Here is an 18,955-nt window from a genome sequence, read left to right as displayed (position 1 = left end):
AGACAATCTTGGAGGGTGCTCCAGGACCCAAATACACTAAGTGATAGAATTTTGATAAGTGTATACTTCCCGCAATCATCTATTTTAGATGCATCTCTGGGCCTTCACAGATATGGCGATCTATGTTTGAAGGAAGAGATGTACTTGTCCAAGGGCTAATACGCAGGATTGGTAATGGGTCAAGCACTCATATATGTCAGCACAATTGGCTCCCGAGAGATACAACATGAGTCCAATTACTTCAGCACCGATCTCAAGGCCTATTCTGGTTAGTGAGCTAATCGATCATACGACTGCTAGCTGGAGGGAGGAGCTAATCTGAGATACTTTTTTTCCAATGGACGCTGAAACTATCCTACAGATACCTTTATGTACACGGCAGATTTAGAATTTTTGGTCCTGGAGCAAGGAGAAAAAAGGCATTTTTACAGTTCGCTATGCATACAAAATGTTGGTTCACACAAAATTTACTAGAGGTAGCTGGTTGGAGGAGGCAGCGGGATCTTCAACTAATGAACAGACTGCAAAGGACCAGGTCGCTCTGTGGGGTACCCAAGTCCCAGCGAAGTTGAAATTATTTTTATGGACACTCGTTCTTCATTCTTTGCCAGCGGACGATGTCAGAGCACAACGTAAAATTGCTGATCATCCAAGGTGCAGCTTGTGCGGCATCGAAGATTCTTGGAAGCATGCACTATTGGAATGCTCGCCCTCTAGATGTGTTTGGGCCTTGGCTGATTTAGATATGCACTAGTGCAGAACTGGTCTTTAGTGCCGGTTCGTAACGGCCTTTAGTGCCGGTTTGCCAACCGACACTAAAGAGTAGGGACTAAAGGCCCCCCCTTTAGTACCGGTTCATCACGAACCGGCGCTAAAGTGCCACCACGTGGCACGAGCCAGGCCCGGGTGTGCGTAGGGCATTAGTACCGGTTGGTAACACCAACCGATACTAAATATTTGGGGTTTTTTTGATTTATTTTCCATTCAATTTTTTTTGTTTGCTGATATTTCACGACACTACAAATTGTACACATTATGCATATATATAAATAGATTTTCTCATACGTAGAACCGCATATATATATACATATATATATATCATCGAATGTCTCACAAACCAACACCATTAATTATTCACACATACACATGTATATACATATACAATTTCTCCTACATATGTTGCCTTTGTGCCTCTGGAGCACGATGACAAGTGGTTCATGGGGGCGGTAGCGGGTAATAGTATTCTCCTTTGGGATCTATGACCTGATCGAGCAAAAATCCGGCTATTTCCTCTTGAAGTGCTAGTATGTGGTCCGATGGTAGGAGCTTATCCCGCACCGATCTGAACTGTTAAGAAGGAGATCAATATACATGTCTATTAGTTGTGTGACTAGATATCGATAATGGTGTGAATAGTGTTCTGACAAACATACCCAGTCCTGTCTATCAGATCTGCTCCTTTCGCACGTCATCATGCGAATGTTCTCGCAAACGTAGAATGCACATAGATTATTCCCCGGCGCCTGCTTCAGGGCCTTTACGAGAATGGAATTGAATCAGATAATGATTAATCAAGCATGATAATAAATTAATGATATTGAAACAAGAATTAAAGAGATGGTAGCTAGCTAGTACTACTTAATTACTTACGTTGGGTCGATGCCAAAACAACTTTTTTGCCCACTTGCCTGGAGTCACCTTGATGAATTTTGCCCATGCCCTGCCCGCCGGCAAAGAAAATTAATAAAGGGGTTATTAAATAGTTCATATTAGGAAATGATGAACTAATAATTAATAGGCCGATATATAGTTAATAATGATTGAAATTACCTTTTGCATTCCCCTTCACGATGGTGTAGTCTTTATCTTCTTTAGTTAGTGAGTCGAGTAATTCAACTTTTCCTTCCTCAACTTTAATGTCTAACTAGACCAGTGCCAACTGCATACGCAACCATTTGCATGTCTTAATTAAGCGGGCATGTGCATAAAATTAATCAACTACCGCATTTTTTGCCAGCTGCTTGTTGGCTCGAGCTCGAGCTCGCTTCCTTCTTTAGCCGTTCTGGATGTAGTTTTCTGATTTGGCGCTCATAGTCCGAGTCAACAGGCTTGGGAGATGGTTCTCTAGCCATACGAATGAAGTGGCCAATTACTTTCTCATGCACTTTCTCCTTTGGCGGCGGTGCCAGTTTTGGTCCAAAATGGGCGTCCACTTGGGCTTGCACTATGGCTGCGTTTTGCTCCTTAGTCATGTCGTAAGGCCTCTGAGGAAGAGGAGCGAGGCTTGGACCATATTTATATCGCTTGTCTCCACCTGTACTTCCTGAACTACCTCGACTCGTACCGCTACACACCAAAGTTGCGGCATGTCTCATCTGCGATTGCTGAGACGGCGGAGATGGCTGACGTGGAGTTGGACCAGGAGAAGTGGCCTGACGATGTGCCGGACTTGAAGCAGGAGGTGTGGCCTAACATGGTGCCGGACTTGAAACCGGAGAAGTGGCATGACGCTGTGCCAGACTTGAAACCGGAGGAGTCAGCTCACGCGTTCGGGGACTTGGAGGAGGTGGCGGACTTCGAGGAGGAGTCGTCTCATGCGTTCGTGGACTTGGAGGAGCGGGAGTTTGCTGACTCAATGGCGGACTTCGAGGAGGAGTCGGCAGACGACGTGGTGTCGGTGGACTTCGAAAGATGATGCAATCCTTTATCCATAGGATGATACAATGTATGGCCTCTCCCAGTGTGCGCTCTTCTTCACCTCCAGGAATGTCAAGCGTTAGCCCCGAGTATGGGTCCACCACTTCATCAACCATGACACGAGCATAGCCCTCTGGAATCGGGATGCAATGGTAGGTTTCTTAGGGGGTAACTGGAAAAGCAACGCCGTCCGCCACCTTCATGGATATGTTCTTCATTTTGGAGTGTAGCTCACAGTTAGTGTTCTCTAGGATGTCATCCACAGGGTATGTATCCAGCAGTGTGTCGCCCGGGGCAGAACCAACGCTTCTTCTCGGCATGGATGGGACGGTGCTATCCAATGCTGGACGATCATCCGCTTGCTCCTGTCGCTGCTGAGACCCCCTTTCCTGGCTAAGTGAGTCGATCTGATGCTGCTGCTACTGGAATTTGAGTGCCAGGTCCGCGTGCCTTGCTTCTAGGCCTTGAAGGCATTCTGCGTCCTACTTCCTCTGCTCCTCCTCCAACTTCCTTTTCTTCTCCTCCTCCATCTTCCTTCTTGCACGGGTCCTGTAGTCCTCGTTCCATTCTGAAAAGCCCTCATACCAGGGAATAACGCCCTTGCCTCGTGTTCTTCCCGGGTGTTCAGGATTTCCCAGGGCACGCGTAAGCTCGTCGTTCTCTCTGTTGGGCGTGAACACCCCCCTTCGAGCTTCTTCTGTTGCGTCAATTATCTTTTGTTCGGCTCCTTTTAGATTTGCCTTCCGCGAAACTTCGCCTGTCTTCGGGTCCAACGCCCCCCATGCGCATAGAACCAAGTTCTGCACCTGGGGGGCCAGTTCCTAGTAACCGGAGTGACCCCTGCATCCTTCATCTCTTGCTCATACTTATCCCACTTAGGCAATCCCACCGCGTAGCCACCTGGACCCAACCTATGGAACTGCGTCTTTCTTGCGGCATTTGCCTTGTTTTTCATCGACCGTTCCTTAGATAATTTTGAATCCTTGAAGGTCACGAAATCGTCCCAGTGTTCTCTTTGCTTCTGCAGTCTTCCCTTGAAATCTGGAGTCTTCCTTTCATTAGCGAGGTAGTTGGCCCATACAGTTTTCTTGTGGGTGTTGAATGCAATTGCCATCTTCTTAAGAGCAGCGGCCTTGACTTTCTCCACATCTGCTTCAGTGAAATGATCTGGTAGGGTGAAATGTTCCATTAGAGATTTCAAAAGGTCTTTTTTGGCTCTATCGTCGGCCCAAGTAACACCTGGACGTTTAGTCTTTGGCTCTTTCCATTCTTGAATGGAGATCGGGAGTTTGTCCTTCACAAGAACTCCGCACTGACGACTCCACTTGTCCGCAACGTTCTTAGGCGTGAGGGGTTCGCCACTAAGTTTGGTGGATTCGATGTGGTACTTTACACCATCCTTCAACAATCTGCCCGGACCTTGCTTTGTCTTGCTGTCTGTAGAAGCAGATTTGCTTGATCCGGAGGGCTGAAAGAAGAAAGATCGATTCGTTAATATATCTTCAATAAAAAAACATGTGATGATCACCATGATGCATGCTTATATAAATATACCTCGCCGGTAGTCTTTGTTATTTGAAGATCAGCATTGTCTGTGTCATCACAAACATTGTCTGTGTCATCATAATCATAGTTTATGACTTCATCAGCTCGGTCGTCGAGATCGAATATCTTTTCATCACCCTCTCCAGTATTGTTCAGATATTGGGAGCCGTCATCTGCTTCATTCAGATCATCTAGCCTATGAGGGCTGCGTATGATGTCAAACAATTTCTCTTCTCTCTCTCTCTGCCGGTATTGTCCGCCATAGCTTTTACTTTACTAATACAGAAGAAATATAAAACAATTTAGTATTCAAATTACAATGCATGGATGCAATTAATCAATAAGGAAAAACTGAATCTCGAATACATCGTCTCGAATATATAATCTCGAATACATCATCGTCTTAATATATATAATCTCGAATACATCATCTCGAATATTATATATCGAATACATCACTGGCTAGGTACCTAATAAAGATCGAGTACTACAGAAGAATCTAGGGCGCCACTCGTGGTTCCTGGGGCGCGGGCGGTGCACACCCAAAGAGAAGGAACCATCACAGGATCATATCTCCGGTCATCTGCCCAAAGAACCCGCCAAGTAGTGGAGAACCTGACGTCCTCCATAGCAGCCATGTAGCAATGGACGTGCTCATCTTCCTCCCTGATACGGCGACGCACCACCTCCGGCGGGGCCGGCTGCCTCTGCACCGAATGTGGCCCACGCGAACGCCACCAAAGAAGATCAGGGTCGACGACGGGACCCGAGGTTGGGTTCCTCACCAAGCGGCACACCCCTCCAGGTAGCACCTCCTAGTGCCAGCCCGGCGGAGCCCAGTCCCGGACATGGATCCTCTGAAGCAGGACGTCGTCGCGAACGGGTCGACGACGAGGATGCGGGCCGGGCATATCATCGAGAACAAATACTATATGCCCGCAAAAAGTAACATTTTTAAATGATTGGATTGTGATAACTAAAATTCTATATATATGCAAATTCTAACAATTTTACATTAATCTAATTCATCTAACTAAAACTAATTCTAAAATTTCCTATTATATAACTAACATTTCTATAACATTTCTAATATTTATATAACTAAAAAATAGAAAAATTGCTAACATTTCTATAAATATTTCTATAACTAAAAAACAGAAAACATTTATAACATTTCTAATATTTATATAACTAAAAAATAGAATAATTTCTAACATTTCTATAACTAAAAAACAGAAAAATTTATAACAAACAAACTAGTGTGTGTGTGTGTGTAGTGTGTGTGTGTGTGTGTGTGTGTAGTGTGTGTGTGTGGACATGGCAGCCGGGGCGAGTTCACCGGCGAGGCGACGACGGGGCGACGGGACGGGGCGTCGACGAGGGGCGACGGGATGGGGCGAAGATGGGGCGGGGCGGGGCGCGGCGACAGGGTGGCCGGGGCATGGCGACGGGGACGACGGGGACGGGGACGGCGACGAGGGGCGGCGACATCGACGGGGGCGGCGACGAGGGGCGGGGGCGGCGACGTCGACGGGGACGGCGTCGATCGGGGCAGGACGGCGCGATGGAGGGAGGAAACAGAGGGAAACTGAATTTTTTTCAAGTGTTGTATATATAGGATGGACCTTTAGTACCGGTTGAAGCCACCAACTGGTACTAAAGGTCTATTTTGGCCAGTCCAAGCGGCGGGAAGCGCACCCCCTTTAGTACCGGGCTGTGGCTCCAACCGATACTAAAGGGGGGGGGGTCTTTAGTACCGGTTGGAGCCACGACCCGGTACTAAAGGGGGTGCGCTGGCTCCAGGCGGTGTGCAAGTTTAGTCCCACCTCGCTAGCCGAGGGGCTACCGCACTGGTTTATAAGCCCCAGTGCGGTAGCTCTCTCGAGCTCCTCTCCTAAGCAGGCCTACTGGGCCTACCTGTCCTCTTCTGCCCAGTGGGCCTACTGGGCCTTTGCGGACCTGCATCCTGTCCCAACTAAAGGTTGTGTTCCTAGTCGTATGCAGGCCGCTTTGGCCCAGTAGGCGGGCTTTTTTATTTTCTTAATTTTTTTCGCTTTATTTATTATTGTTTTATTTATTTTTGAGTTATTTTTTGCTGTATTTAGAGTTTCTTTGTGAATATTTTTGCTTTAGGTACAAAAAATTATAAACTTTCTGTTAGTGCCGGTAGTTTTCAAATTTGAATAGTTTAAATTTTGAATTATTTGAAACTTGTGTGAATCACTAGTTTGTGAATAACTTAACTTTGAAAAAGGTTTTTTTAGTGATTCTTTTTTCTTATGTTTAATATTAGTGTGTTTTATCATTATATTCAATTTGGTAATGCTTAGGTCATTTAAAAAATGAAATGCCTTTGTAACAGTTCAGTTTTCGTTGGAAACCCTGATACTTCGAAAGAGATTGTCCATTTTGTACACGAAGTGCATCCAGTTTTTTGCCGTAACCCTCTCTACTTTTTTGCACATGCTATTTGTATGAAATTATGATACCATGCCAACTTTCAACCTTTTCTGAGTTCATTTGAAATGCTTTTCAATTTCAGGGTCATTTAGCTGGAAAAAAATCAGTAAATGCATGAAAAGAATTTGTTTGCACATAAAATTTCTTCACGTTTCAAATGCCAAAACACATAACTACCCTAACTATTACAGACATTCCCTCCTGGGTGTGAAACACAGAAGAAAGTGATGATAGTGAAGCCGATCACATTCCAGATCTTTGGGTGTGAAACTTTTTCTTCGCGTGTGTCCCTTTGCGCCGTAGCCATGGAAAATCTTCATCATTTAACTGGATGCTCGGGTAAATATTCACTGTGAATGTAGCAATTTCATCAAACTTTTCATAATCTTCTGACATGTCTGTCTTGTCATCCACTCCCACGATGTTTCTTTTTCCTGAAAGAACTATGTGGCGCTTTGGCTCGTCGTATGATCCATTCGCTTCCTTATATTTTCTTTTTCTCGGCCTGGTAGACATGTCTTTCACATAAAAAACCTGCGCCACATCATTGGCTAGGACGAATGGTTCGTCTGCATACGCAAGATTGTTGAGATCCACTGTTGTCATTCCATACTGCGGGTCTTCCGTTACCCCGCCTCGTGTCATATTGACCCATTTGCACCGAAATAAAGGAAAATTAAAATCACCTGATCCATAGTTAAGTTCCCATATGTCCTCTATGTAACCATAATATGTTTCATTTCCCGTGTTGGTTGTTGCATCAAAGCGGACACCACTGTTTTGGTTGGTGCTCTTCTTATCTTGGGCGATCGTGTAAAATGTATTCCCATTTATCTGGTACCCTTTGAAAGTCATTATATTCGAAGATGGTAACTGGGACAGCGAGTACATGCCATTTTGAATATCGCCATCATTCAGGGCACGTTTCTGCAACCAACCAGCGAAAGTCCTCGTTTGTTCGCGTGTAATCCAGTCGTCAGACTTCTCCGGGTGTTTGGACTGTAGAAAATTCTTGTGTTCCTCCATATACGGAGCCACCAAGGCGGAATTCTGTAGAACTGTGTAGTGTGCTTCAGTGAGAGAATGCCCGTCCATACATATTATTTGATGCCCTCCTAGTGTGCCTTTTCCTTCCAGTCTGCCCTTATGTCGCGATTCAGGAACACCGATCGGCTTAAGGTCAGGAATAAAGTCAATACAAAACTCAATGACCTCCTCATTTTCATGGCTCTTCGAGATGCTTCCTTCTGGCCTAGCACGGTTATGAACATATTTCTTCAAGACTCCCATGAACCTTTCAAAGGGGAACATATTGTGTAGAAATATAGGACCCAAAATGTTAATCTCTTCGCAAAGGTGAACTAGGACGTGCGTCATGATGTTGAAGAAGGATGGTGGGAACACCAACTCGAAACTGACAAGACATCGCACCAATTCATTCTGTAACCTTGGTATGATTTCTGGATCGATTACCTTCTGAGAGATTGCATTGAGGAATGCACATAGCTTCACAATGGCTAATCGAACGTTTTCCGGTAGAAGCCCCCTCAATGCAACCGGAAGGAGTTGCGTCATAATCACGTGGCAGTCATGAGACTTTAGGTTCAGGAACTTTTTCTTTGCCATATTTATTATTCCCTTTATATTCGACGAGAAGCCAGATGGTACCTTCATGCTGAGCAGGCATTCGAAGAAGATTTCCTTCTCTTCTTTGGTAAGAGCATACCTGGCCTGACCCTGATGTATGCCGTCTTTTCCGTGCATACGTTGCTGGTCCTCCCATGCCTCTGGTGTATCTTTTGTCTTCCCATACATGCCCAAAAAGCCAAGCAAGGTCACACAAAGATTCTTTGTCACGTGCATCACGTCGATTGCAGAGCGGATCTCTAGGTCTTTCTAATATGGCAGGTCCCAAAATATAGATTTCTTCTTCCACATGGGTGCGCGTCCGTCAGCGTCCTTCGGAACAGGTTGTCCGCCAGGACCCTTTCCAAAGATTACCTTCAAATCCTTAACCATATCATGTACATCAGCACCAGTACGATGGCGAGGCTTCGTCCGGTGATCCGCCTCACCTTTGAAATGCTTGCCTTTCTTTCTTACGGGATGCCTTGTCGGAAGAAATCGACGATGTCCCAGGTACACATTCTTCCTACAACTATCCAAGTATATACTGTCGGTATCATCCAAACAGTGCGTGCATCCGCGGTATCCCTTGTTTGTCTGTCCTGAAAGGTTACTGAGAGCAAGCCAATCATTGATGGTCACGAACAGCAACGCCTTTAGGTCAAATTCTTCCTGTCCGTGCTCATCCCACGCACGTACACCTGTTCCATTCCACAGCTGTAATAGTTCTTCAACTAATGGCCTTAGGTACACATCAATGTCATTGCCGGGTTGCTTAGGGCCTTGGATGAGCACTGACATCATAATGAACTTCCGCTTCATGCACAACCAAGGAGGAAGGTTATACAAACATAGAGTCACATGCCACGTGCTATGGTTGCTGCTCTGCTCCCCAAAAGGATTAATGCCATCTGTGCTTAGACCAAACCATACGTTCCTTGGGTCACCTACAAACTCCTCCCAGTACTTTCTCTCGATTTTTCTCCACTATGAACCGTCAGCGGTGTTGGGGAACGTTGCAGAAAATTAAAATTTTTCCTACGGTTTCACCAAGATCCATCTATGAGTTCATCTAAACAACGAGTCAAGGGAGAGAGTTTGCATCTACATACCACTTGTAGATCGCGTGCGGAAGCTTGCAAGGTGATGATGTAGTCGTACTCGACGTGATTCGAATCACCGATGACCAAGTGCTGAACGGACATCACCTCCGCGTTCAACACACGTACGGGACGGGAGACTTCTCCTCCTTCTTGATCCAGCAAGGGGGAAGGAGAGGTTGAGGAAGACAGCTCCACCGGCAGCACGACGACGTGGTGATGGTGGAGAGGCAGTACTCCGACAGGGCTTCGCCAAGCACACAACGGAGGAGGAGAGGTGTTGGGGAGGGGAGGGCTGCGCCTTGGAGGGTGGTGCGGCTGCCCTCCCCTCACCCCTCTATTTATAGGGGGAAGGGAGAAGGGGGCCGGCCCCCTAGAACCCATCTAGGGGGGGGGTGCGGCGGCCTAGGGGAGAGGGGAGAGGGTGGCTTGCCCCCCAAGCCAAGGGGGGCGCCCCCTCTAGGGTTCCCCCTCAACCCTAGGCGCATGGGCCCAAGGGAGGGGGTGCGGCCAGCCCACCAGGGGCTGGCTCCCTGCCCCACGCAGCCCATGTGGCCCCCCGGGAGGGGTGGCCCCTCCCGGTGGACCCCCGGAACCCTTCCGGTGGCCCCGGTACAATACCGGTATGACCCCGAAACTTCCCGGTGTCCGTTTGACAACTTCCCATATATAAATCTTTACCTCCGGACCCTTCCGGATCTCCTCGTGACGTCCAGGATCCCATCCGGGACTCCGAACAACATTCGGTAGTCACATACTAGTCTTCCTAATAACCCTAGCGTCACCGAACCTTAAGTGTGTAGACCCTACGGGTTCGGGAGACATGCAGACATGACCGAGACGCTCTCAGTCAATAACCAACAGCGGGATCTGGATACCCATGATGGCTCCCACATGCTCCTCGATGTTGTCATCGGATGAACCACGATGTCGAGGATTCGATCAAACCCTGTATGCAATTCCCTTTGTCAATCGGTACGTTACTTGCCCGAGACTCGATCGTCGGTATCCCAATACCTTGTTCAGTCTCGTTACCGGCAAGTCACTTTACTCGTACCGTAATGCATGATCCCGTGTCCAACACCTTGGTCACATTGAGCTCATTATGATGATGCATTACCGAGTGGGCCCAGAGATACCTCTCCGTCATACGGAGTGACAAATCCCAGTCTCGATCCGTGTCAACCCAACAGATACTTTCGGAGATACCTGTAATGCACCTTTATAGTCACCCAGTTACGTTGTGACGTTTGATACACCCAAGGCACTCTTACGGTATCCGGGAGTTACACGATCTCATGGTCGAAGGAAGAGATACTTGACACTGGCAAAGCTCTAGCAAAACGAACTACACGATCTTTTATGCTATGCTTAGGATTGGGTCTTGTCCATCACATCATTCTCCTAATGATGTGATCCCGTTATCAACGACATCCAATGTCCATAGTCAGGAAACCATGACTATCTGTTGATCACAACGAGCTAGTCAACTAGAGGCTCACCAGGGACATATTGTGGTCTAAGTATTCACACGTGTATTACGATTTCCGGATAATACAGTTATAGCATGAATAAAAGACATTTATCATGAACATTGAAATATAATAATACTTTTATTATTGCCTCTAGGGCATATTTCCAACAGTCTCCCACTTGCACTAGAGTCACCAATCTAGTTACATTGTGATGAATCGAACACCCATAGAGTTCTGGTGTTGATCATGTTTTGCACGCGAGAGAGGTTTAGTCAGCGGATCTGCGACATTCAGATCCGTGTGCACTTTGCAAATCTCTATGTCTCCATCTTGAACATTTTCACGGATGGAGTTGAAACGACGCTTGATGTGCCTGGTCTTCTTGTGAAACCTGGGCTCCTTGGCGAGGGCAATAGCTCCAGTGTTGTCACAGAAGAGTTTGATCGGCCCCGACGCATTGGGTATGACTCCTAGGTCGGTGATGAACTCCTTCACCCAAATCGCTTCATGCGCTGCCTCCGAGGCTGCCATGTACTCCGCTTCACACGTAGATCCCGCCACGACGCTCTGCTTGCAGCTGCACCAGCTTACTGCTCCACCATTCAACATATACACGTATCCGGTTTGTGACTTAGAGTCATCCAGATCTGAGTCGAAGCTAGCGTCGACGTAACCCTTTACGACGAGCTCTTCGTCTCTTCCATAAACGAGAAACATGTCCTTCGTCCTTTTCAGGTACTTCAGGATATTCTTGACCGCTGTCCAGTGTTCCTTGCCGGGATTACTTTGGTATCTTGCTACCAAACTTACGGCAAGGTTTACATCGGGTCTGGTACACAGCATGGCATACATAATAGATCCTATGGCTGAAGCATAGGGGATGACACTCATCTCTTCTTTATCTTTTGCCGTGGTCGGTGACTGAGCCGAGCTCAATCTCACACCTTGTAACATAGGCAAGAACCCCTTCTTGGACTGATCCATTTTGAACCTCTTCAAAATCTTATCAAGGTATGTGCTTTGTGAAAGACCTATGAGGCGTCTCGATCTATCTCTATAGATCTTGATGCCTAATATATAAGCAGCTTCTCCAAGGTCCTTCATTGAAAAACACTTATTCAAGTAGGCCTTAATGCTGTCCAGAAATTCTATATTATTTCCCATCAAGAGTATGTCATCTACATATAATATGAGAAATGCTACAGAGCTCCCACTCACTTTCTTGTAAACGCAGGCTTCTCCATAAGTCTGCATAAACCCAAACGCTTTGATCATCTCATCAAAGCGAATGTTCCAACTCCGAGATGCTTGCACCAGTCCATAAATGGATCGCTGGAGCTTGCATACTTTGTTAGCGTTCCGAGGATCGACAAAACCTTCCGGCTGCATCATATACAGTTCTTCCTTAAGATGCCCGTTAAGGAATGCCGTTTTGACGTCCATTTGCCATATCTCATAATCATAGTATGCGGCAATTGCTAACATGATTCGGACGGACTTCAGCTTCGCTACGGGAGAGAAAGTCTCGTCGTAGTCAATCCCTTGAACTTGTCGATAACCCTTAGCGACAAGTCGAGCCTTATAGATTGTAACATTACCATCCGCGTCCGTCTTCTTCTTAAAGATCCATTTGTTTTCTATCGCTCGCCGATCATCGGGCAAGTCTGTCAAAGTCCATACTTTGTTTTCATACATGGATTCTATCTCGGATTTCATGGCTTCAAGCCATTTGTTGGAATCCGGGCCCGCCATCGCTTCTTCATAGTTCGAAGGTTCATTGTTGTCTAACAACATGATTTCCAGGACAGGGTTGCCGTACCACTCTGGTGCGGAACGTGTCCTTGTGGACCTACGAAGTTCAGCAGTAACTTGATCCGAAGTACCTTGATCATCATCATTGTTTTCCTCTTCAGTTGGTGTGGGCATCACAGGAACGGTTTCCTGCGCTGCGCCACTTTCCCGCTCAAGAGGTAGTACTTCATCGAGTTCTACTTTCCTCCCACTTACTTCTTTCGAGAGAAACTCTTTTTCCAGAAAGCATCCGTTCTTGGCAACAAAGATCTTGCCTTCGGATCTTAAGTAGAAGGTATACCCGACAGTTTCCTTAGGGTATCCTATGAATACGCATTTTTCCGACTTGGGTTCGAGCTTTTCAGGTTGAAGTTTCTTGACATAAGCATCGCATCCCCAAACTTTTAGAAACGACAGCTTAGGTTTCTTTCCAAACCATAATTCATACGGTGTCGTCTCAACGGATTTAGACGGTGCCCTATTTAAAGTGAATGTAGCTGTCTCTAGAGCGTATCCCCAAAATGATAGCGGTAAATCGGTAAGAGACATCATAGACCGCACCATATCCAATAGGGTGCGATTACGACGTTCGGACACACCGTTTCGCTGAGGTGTTCCAGGCGGCGTGAGCTGTGAAACGATTCCACATTTCCTTAAGTGTGTACCAAATTCGTGACTTAAGTATTCTCCTCCACGATCTGATCGTAAGAATTTTATCTTTCGGTCACGTTGATTCTCTACCTCATTCTGAAATTCCTTGAACTTTTCAAAGGTCTCAGACTTGTGTTTCATTAAGTAGACATACCCATATCTACTCAAGTCATCTGTGAGAGTGAGAACATAACGATATCCTCCGCGAGCCTCAACGCTCATTGGACCGCACACATCGGTATGTATGATTTCCAACAAGTTGGTTGCTCGCTCCATTGTTCCGGAGAACGGAGTCTTGGTCATTTTGCCCAAAAGGCATGGTTCGCACGTGTCAAACGATTCATAATCAAGAGACTCTAAAAGTCCATCGGCATGGAGCTTCTTCATGCGCTTGACACCAATGTGACCAAGGCGGCAGTGCCACAAGTATGTGGGACTATCGTTATCAACTTTAAATCTTTTGGCATCTACACTATGAACATGTGTAATATTACGCTCGAGATTCATTAAGAATAAACCATTGACCATCGGAGCATGACCATAAAACATATCTCTCATATAAATCGAACAACCATTATTCTCAGACTTAAATGAGTAGCCATCTCGTATTAAACGAGATCCAGATACAATGTTCATGCTCAAACTTGGCACTAAATAACAATTATTAAGGTTCAAAACTAATCCCGTAGGTAAATGTAGAGGCAGCGTGCCGACGGCGATCACATCGACTCTGGAACCATTCCCGACGCGCATCGTCACCTCGTCCTTCGCCAGTCTCCGTTTATTCCGCAGCTCCTGCTGTGAGTTACAAATATGAGCAACGGCACCGGTATCAAATACCCAGGAGTTACTACGAGTACTGGTAAGGTACACATCAATCACATGTATATCAAATATACCTTTGGTGTTGCCGGCCTTCTTATCCGCTAAGTATTTGGGGCAGTTCCGCTTCCAGTGACCCTTCCCCTTGCAATAAAAGCACTCAGTCTCAGGCTTGGGTCCATTCTTTGACTTCTTCCCGGTAACTGGCTTACCAGGCGCGGCAACATCTTTGCCGTCCTTCTTGAAGTTCTTCTTACCCTTGCCCTTCTTGAACTTAGTGGTCTTATTGACCATCAACACTTGATGTTCTTTCTTGATTTCAGCCTCTGCTGACTTCAGCATCGAGAACACTTCAGGAATGGTCTTTTCCATCCCCTGCATGTTGTAGTTCATCACAAAGCTCTTGTAGCTTGGTGGGAGCGACTGGAGGATTCTGTCAATGACCGCCTCATCTGGGAGGTTAATGTTCAGCTGGGTCATACGGTTGTGCAACCCAGACATCTTCAGGATGTGCTCACTGACAGAACTGTTTTCCTCCATCTTACAACTGTAGAACTTGTCGGAGACATCATATCTCTCGACCCGGGCATGAGCTTGAAAAACTAGTTTCAGCTCTTCGAACATCTCATATGCTCCGTGGTGCTCAAAACGCTTTTGGAGCCCCGGTTCTAAGCTGTAAAGCATGCCGCACTGAACGAGGGAGTAATCATCAGCACGAGACTGCCAAGCATTCATAATGTCTTGGTTCTCTGGGACGGGAGCGTCACCTAGCGGTCCTTCTAGGACATATTGTTTCCTGGCAGCTATGAGGATGATCCTCAGGTTCCGGACCCAGTCCGTATAGTTGCTGCCATCATCTTTCAGCTTGGTTTTCTCTAGGAACGCGTTGAAGTTCATGTTGACATTAGCGTTGGCCATTGATCTACAAGACATATTTGCAAAGGTTTTAGACTAAGTTCATGATAATAAAGTTCTAATCAAATTATGAACTCCCACTTAGATTAGACATCCCTCTAGTCATCTAAGTGTTACACGATCCGAGTCGACTAGCCCGTGTCCGATCATCACGTGAGACGGACTAGTCATCGTCGGTGAACATTCTCATGTTGATCGTATCTTCCATACGACTCGTGTTCGACCTTTCGGTCTCCGTGTTCCGAGGCCATGTCTGCACATGCTAGGCTCGTCAAGTTAACCCTAAGTGTTTTCGCTGTGTAAAACTGTCTTACACCCGTTGTATGTGAACGTAAGAATCCATCACACCCGATCATCACGTGGTGCTTAGAAGCGACGAACTGTAGCAACGGTGCACAGTTAGGGGAGAACACTTCTTGAAATTTTTGTAAGGGATCATCTTATTTACTACCGTCGTCCTAAGTAAACAAGATGCATAAACATAATAAACATCACATGCAATTATATAGTTGTGACATGATATGGCCAATATCATATAGCTCCATTGATCTTCATCTTCGGGGCTCCATGATCATCTTGTCACCGGCTTGACACCATGATCTCCATCATCATGATCTCCATCATCGTGTCTTCATGAAGTTGTCACGCCAACGACTACTTCTACTTCTATGACTAACGTTTAGCAATAAAGTAAAGTAGTTTACATGGCGTTATTCAATGACACGCAGGTCATACAAAAATAAAGACAACTCCTATGGCTCCTGCCGGTTGTCATACTCATCGACATGCAAGTCGTGAATCCTATTACAAAGAACATGATCTCATACATCACAATTCATCATTCATCACAACTTCTGGCCATATCACATCACATGATCAATCGCTGCAAAAACAAGTTAGACGTCCTCTAATTGTTGTTGCATCTTTTACGTGGCTGCAATTGGGTTCTAGCAAGAACGTTTTCTTACCTACGAATCACCACAACGTGATTTTGTCAACTTCTATTTACCCTTCATAAGGGCCCTGTTCATCGATTCCGCTCCAACTAAAGTGGGAGAGACAGACACCCGCCAGCCACCTTATGCAACTAGTGCATGTCAGTCGGTGGAACCGGTCTCACGTAAGCGTACGTGTAAGGTTGGTCCGGGCCGCTTCATCCCACAATACCGTTGAGCAAGAAAAGACTAGTAGAGGCAAGTAAGATGACAAAATCCACGCCCACAACAAAATTGTGTTCTACTCGTGCAAAGAGAACTACGCATAGACCTAGCTCATGATGCCACTGTTGGGGAACGTTGCAGAAAATTAAAATTTTTCCTACGGTTTCACCAAGATCCATCTATGAGTTCATCTAAGCAACGAGTCAAGGGAGAGAGTTTGCATCTACATACCACTTGTAGATCGCGTGCGGAAGCTTGCAAGGTGATGATGTAGTCGTACTCGACGTGATTCGAATCACCGATGACCAAGTGCTGAACGGACAGCACCTCCGCGTTCAACACACGTACGGGACGGGAGACGTCTCCTCCTTCTTGATCCAGCAAGGGGGAAGGAGAGGTTGAGGAAGACAGCTCCACCGGCAGCACGACGGCGTGGTGATGGTGGAGAGGCAGTACTCCGACAGGGCTTCGCCAAGCACACAACGGAGGAGGAGAGGTGTTGGGGAGGGGAGGGCTGCGCCTTGGAGGGTGGTGCGGCTGCCCTCCCCTCACCCCTCTATTTATAGGGGGAAGGGAGAAGGGGGCCGGCCCCCTAGAACCCATCTAGGGGGGGTGCGGCGGCCTAGGGGAGAGGGGAGAGGGTGGCTTGCCCCCCAAGCCAAGGGGGGCGCCCCCTTCTAGGGTTCCCCCCTCAACCCTAGGCGCATGGGCCCAAGGGAGGGGGTGCGGCCAGCCCACCAGGGGCTGGCTCCCTGCCCCACGCAGCCCATGTGGCCCCCCGGGAGGGGTGGCCCCTCCCGGTGGACCCCCGGAACCCTTCCGGTGGCCCCGGTACAATACCGGTATGACCCCGAAACTTCCCGGTGTCCGTTTGACAACTTCCCATATATAAATCTTTACCTCCGGACCCTTCCGGATCTCCTCGTGACGTCCAGGATCCCATCCGGGACTCCGAACAACATTCGGTAGTCACATACTAGTCTTCCTAATAACCCTAGCGTCACCGAACCTTAAGTGTGTAGACCCTACGGGTTCGGGAGACATGCAGACATGACCGAGACGCTCTCAGTCAATAACCAACAGCGGGATCTGGATACCCATGATGGCTCCCACATGCTCCTCGATGTTGTCATCGGATGAACCACGATGTCGAGGATTCGATCAAACCCTGTATGCAATTCCCTTTGTCAATCGGTACGTTACTTGCCCGAGACTCGATCGTCGGTATCCCAATACCTTGTTCAGTCTCGTTACCGGCAAGTCACTTTACTCGTACCGTAATGCATGATCCCGTGTCCAACACCTTGGTCACATTGAGCTCATTATGATGATGCATTACCGAGTGGGCCCAGAGATACCTCTCCGTCATACGGAGTGACAAATCCCAGTCTCGATCCGTGTCAACCCAACAGATACTTTCGGAGATACCTGTAATGCACCTTTATAGTCACCCAGTTACGTTGTGACGTTTGATACACCCAAGGCACTCTTACGGTATCCGGGAGTTACACGATCTCATGGTCGAAGGAAGAGATACTTGACACTGGCAAAGCTCTAGCAAAACGAACTACACGATCTTTTATGCTATGCTTAGGATTGGGTCTTGTCCATCACATCATTCTCCTAATGATGTGATCCCGTTATCAACGACATCCAATGTCCATAGTCAGGAAACCATGACTATCTGTTGATCACAACGAGCTAGTCAACTAGAGGCTCACCAGGGACATATTGTGGTCTAAGTATTCACACGTGTATTACGATTTCCGGATAATACAGTTATAGCATGAATAAAAGACATTTATCATGAACATTGAAATATAATAATACTTTTATTATTGCCTCTAGGGCATATTTCCAACAAGCGGGTACTCTCAACTTTCCGTCTTTCTTCCGACATCGCCTCGCCTTCGCATGCTCTTTGTTTTGGAACAAATGTTTCAACCGTGGTATTATAGGAGCATACCACATCACCTTGGCAGGAATCTTCTTCCTGGGGCGCTCGCCCTCGACATCACCAGGGTCATCGCGACTGATCTTATAAAGCAATGCACCGCATACCAGGTAAGCGTTCAAATCCTCGTACTCACCGCGGTAGAGGATGCAGTCATTAGGGCATGTTTTGCACCTCTAACCCTAGAGGGCAGACAACCTTCTTTGCTTCATACGTACTCTCGGGCAATTCGTTGTCCCTTTATCATTACCAGCAACTTTCCAAATCCCTTGTCAGATACACCATTCTCTGCCTTCCATTGCAGCAATTCAAGTGTGGTTCCCAACTTTTTTTTGTCAGCTTCGCAATTCGGGTACAACAATTTCTTGTGATCCTCTAACATGCGCTGCAACTTCGTCCTCTCCAGATCACTTGCTCAGTTTCTCTTTGCATCGGCAATGGCCCGACCTAGATCATCAGCGGGCTCATCTGATGCCTCTTCTTCAGCTTCTTCCCGCATTGTCGGCTCAGCTTCTTCCCCCATTGTTGTATCATCATATTCAGAGAACCCATGGCCAGGATAGCCGTCATCATCCTCTTCTTCTTCATTGTCTTCCATCATAACCCCCATTTCTCCGTGCTTGGTCCAAACATTATAGTGGGGCATGAAACCGGACTTAAATAGGTGGACGTGAATGGTTTTTGACGTAGAGTAACTGTGACCATTCTTACAGCCAGCACATGGACAAGGCATAAAACCATCCGCCCGCTTGTTTGCCT

Source organism: Triticum aestivum, chromosome 7B (genome assembly GCF_018294505.1).
Source record: "Triticum aestivum cultivar Chinese Spring chromosome 7B, IWGSC CS RefSeq v2.1, whole genome shotgun sequence".
Classification (NCBI taxonomy): Eukaryota; Viridiplantae; Streptophyta; class Magnoliopsida; order Poales; family Poaceae; genus Triticum; species Triticum aestivum.
Note: the sequence above shows the minus strand (reverse complement) of the source record.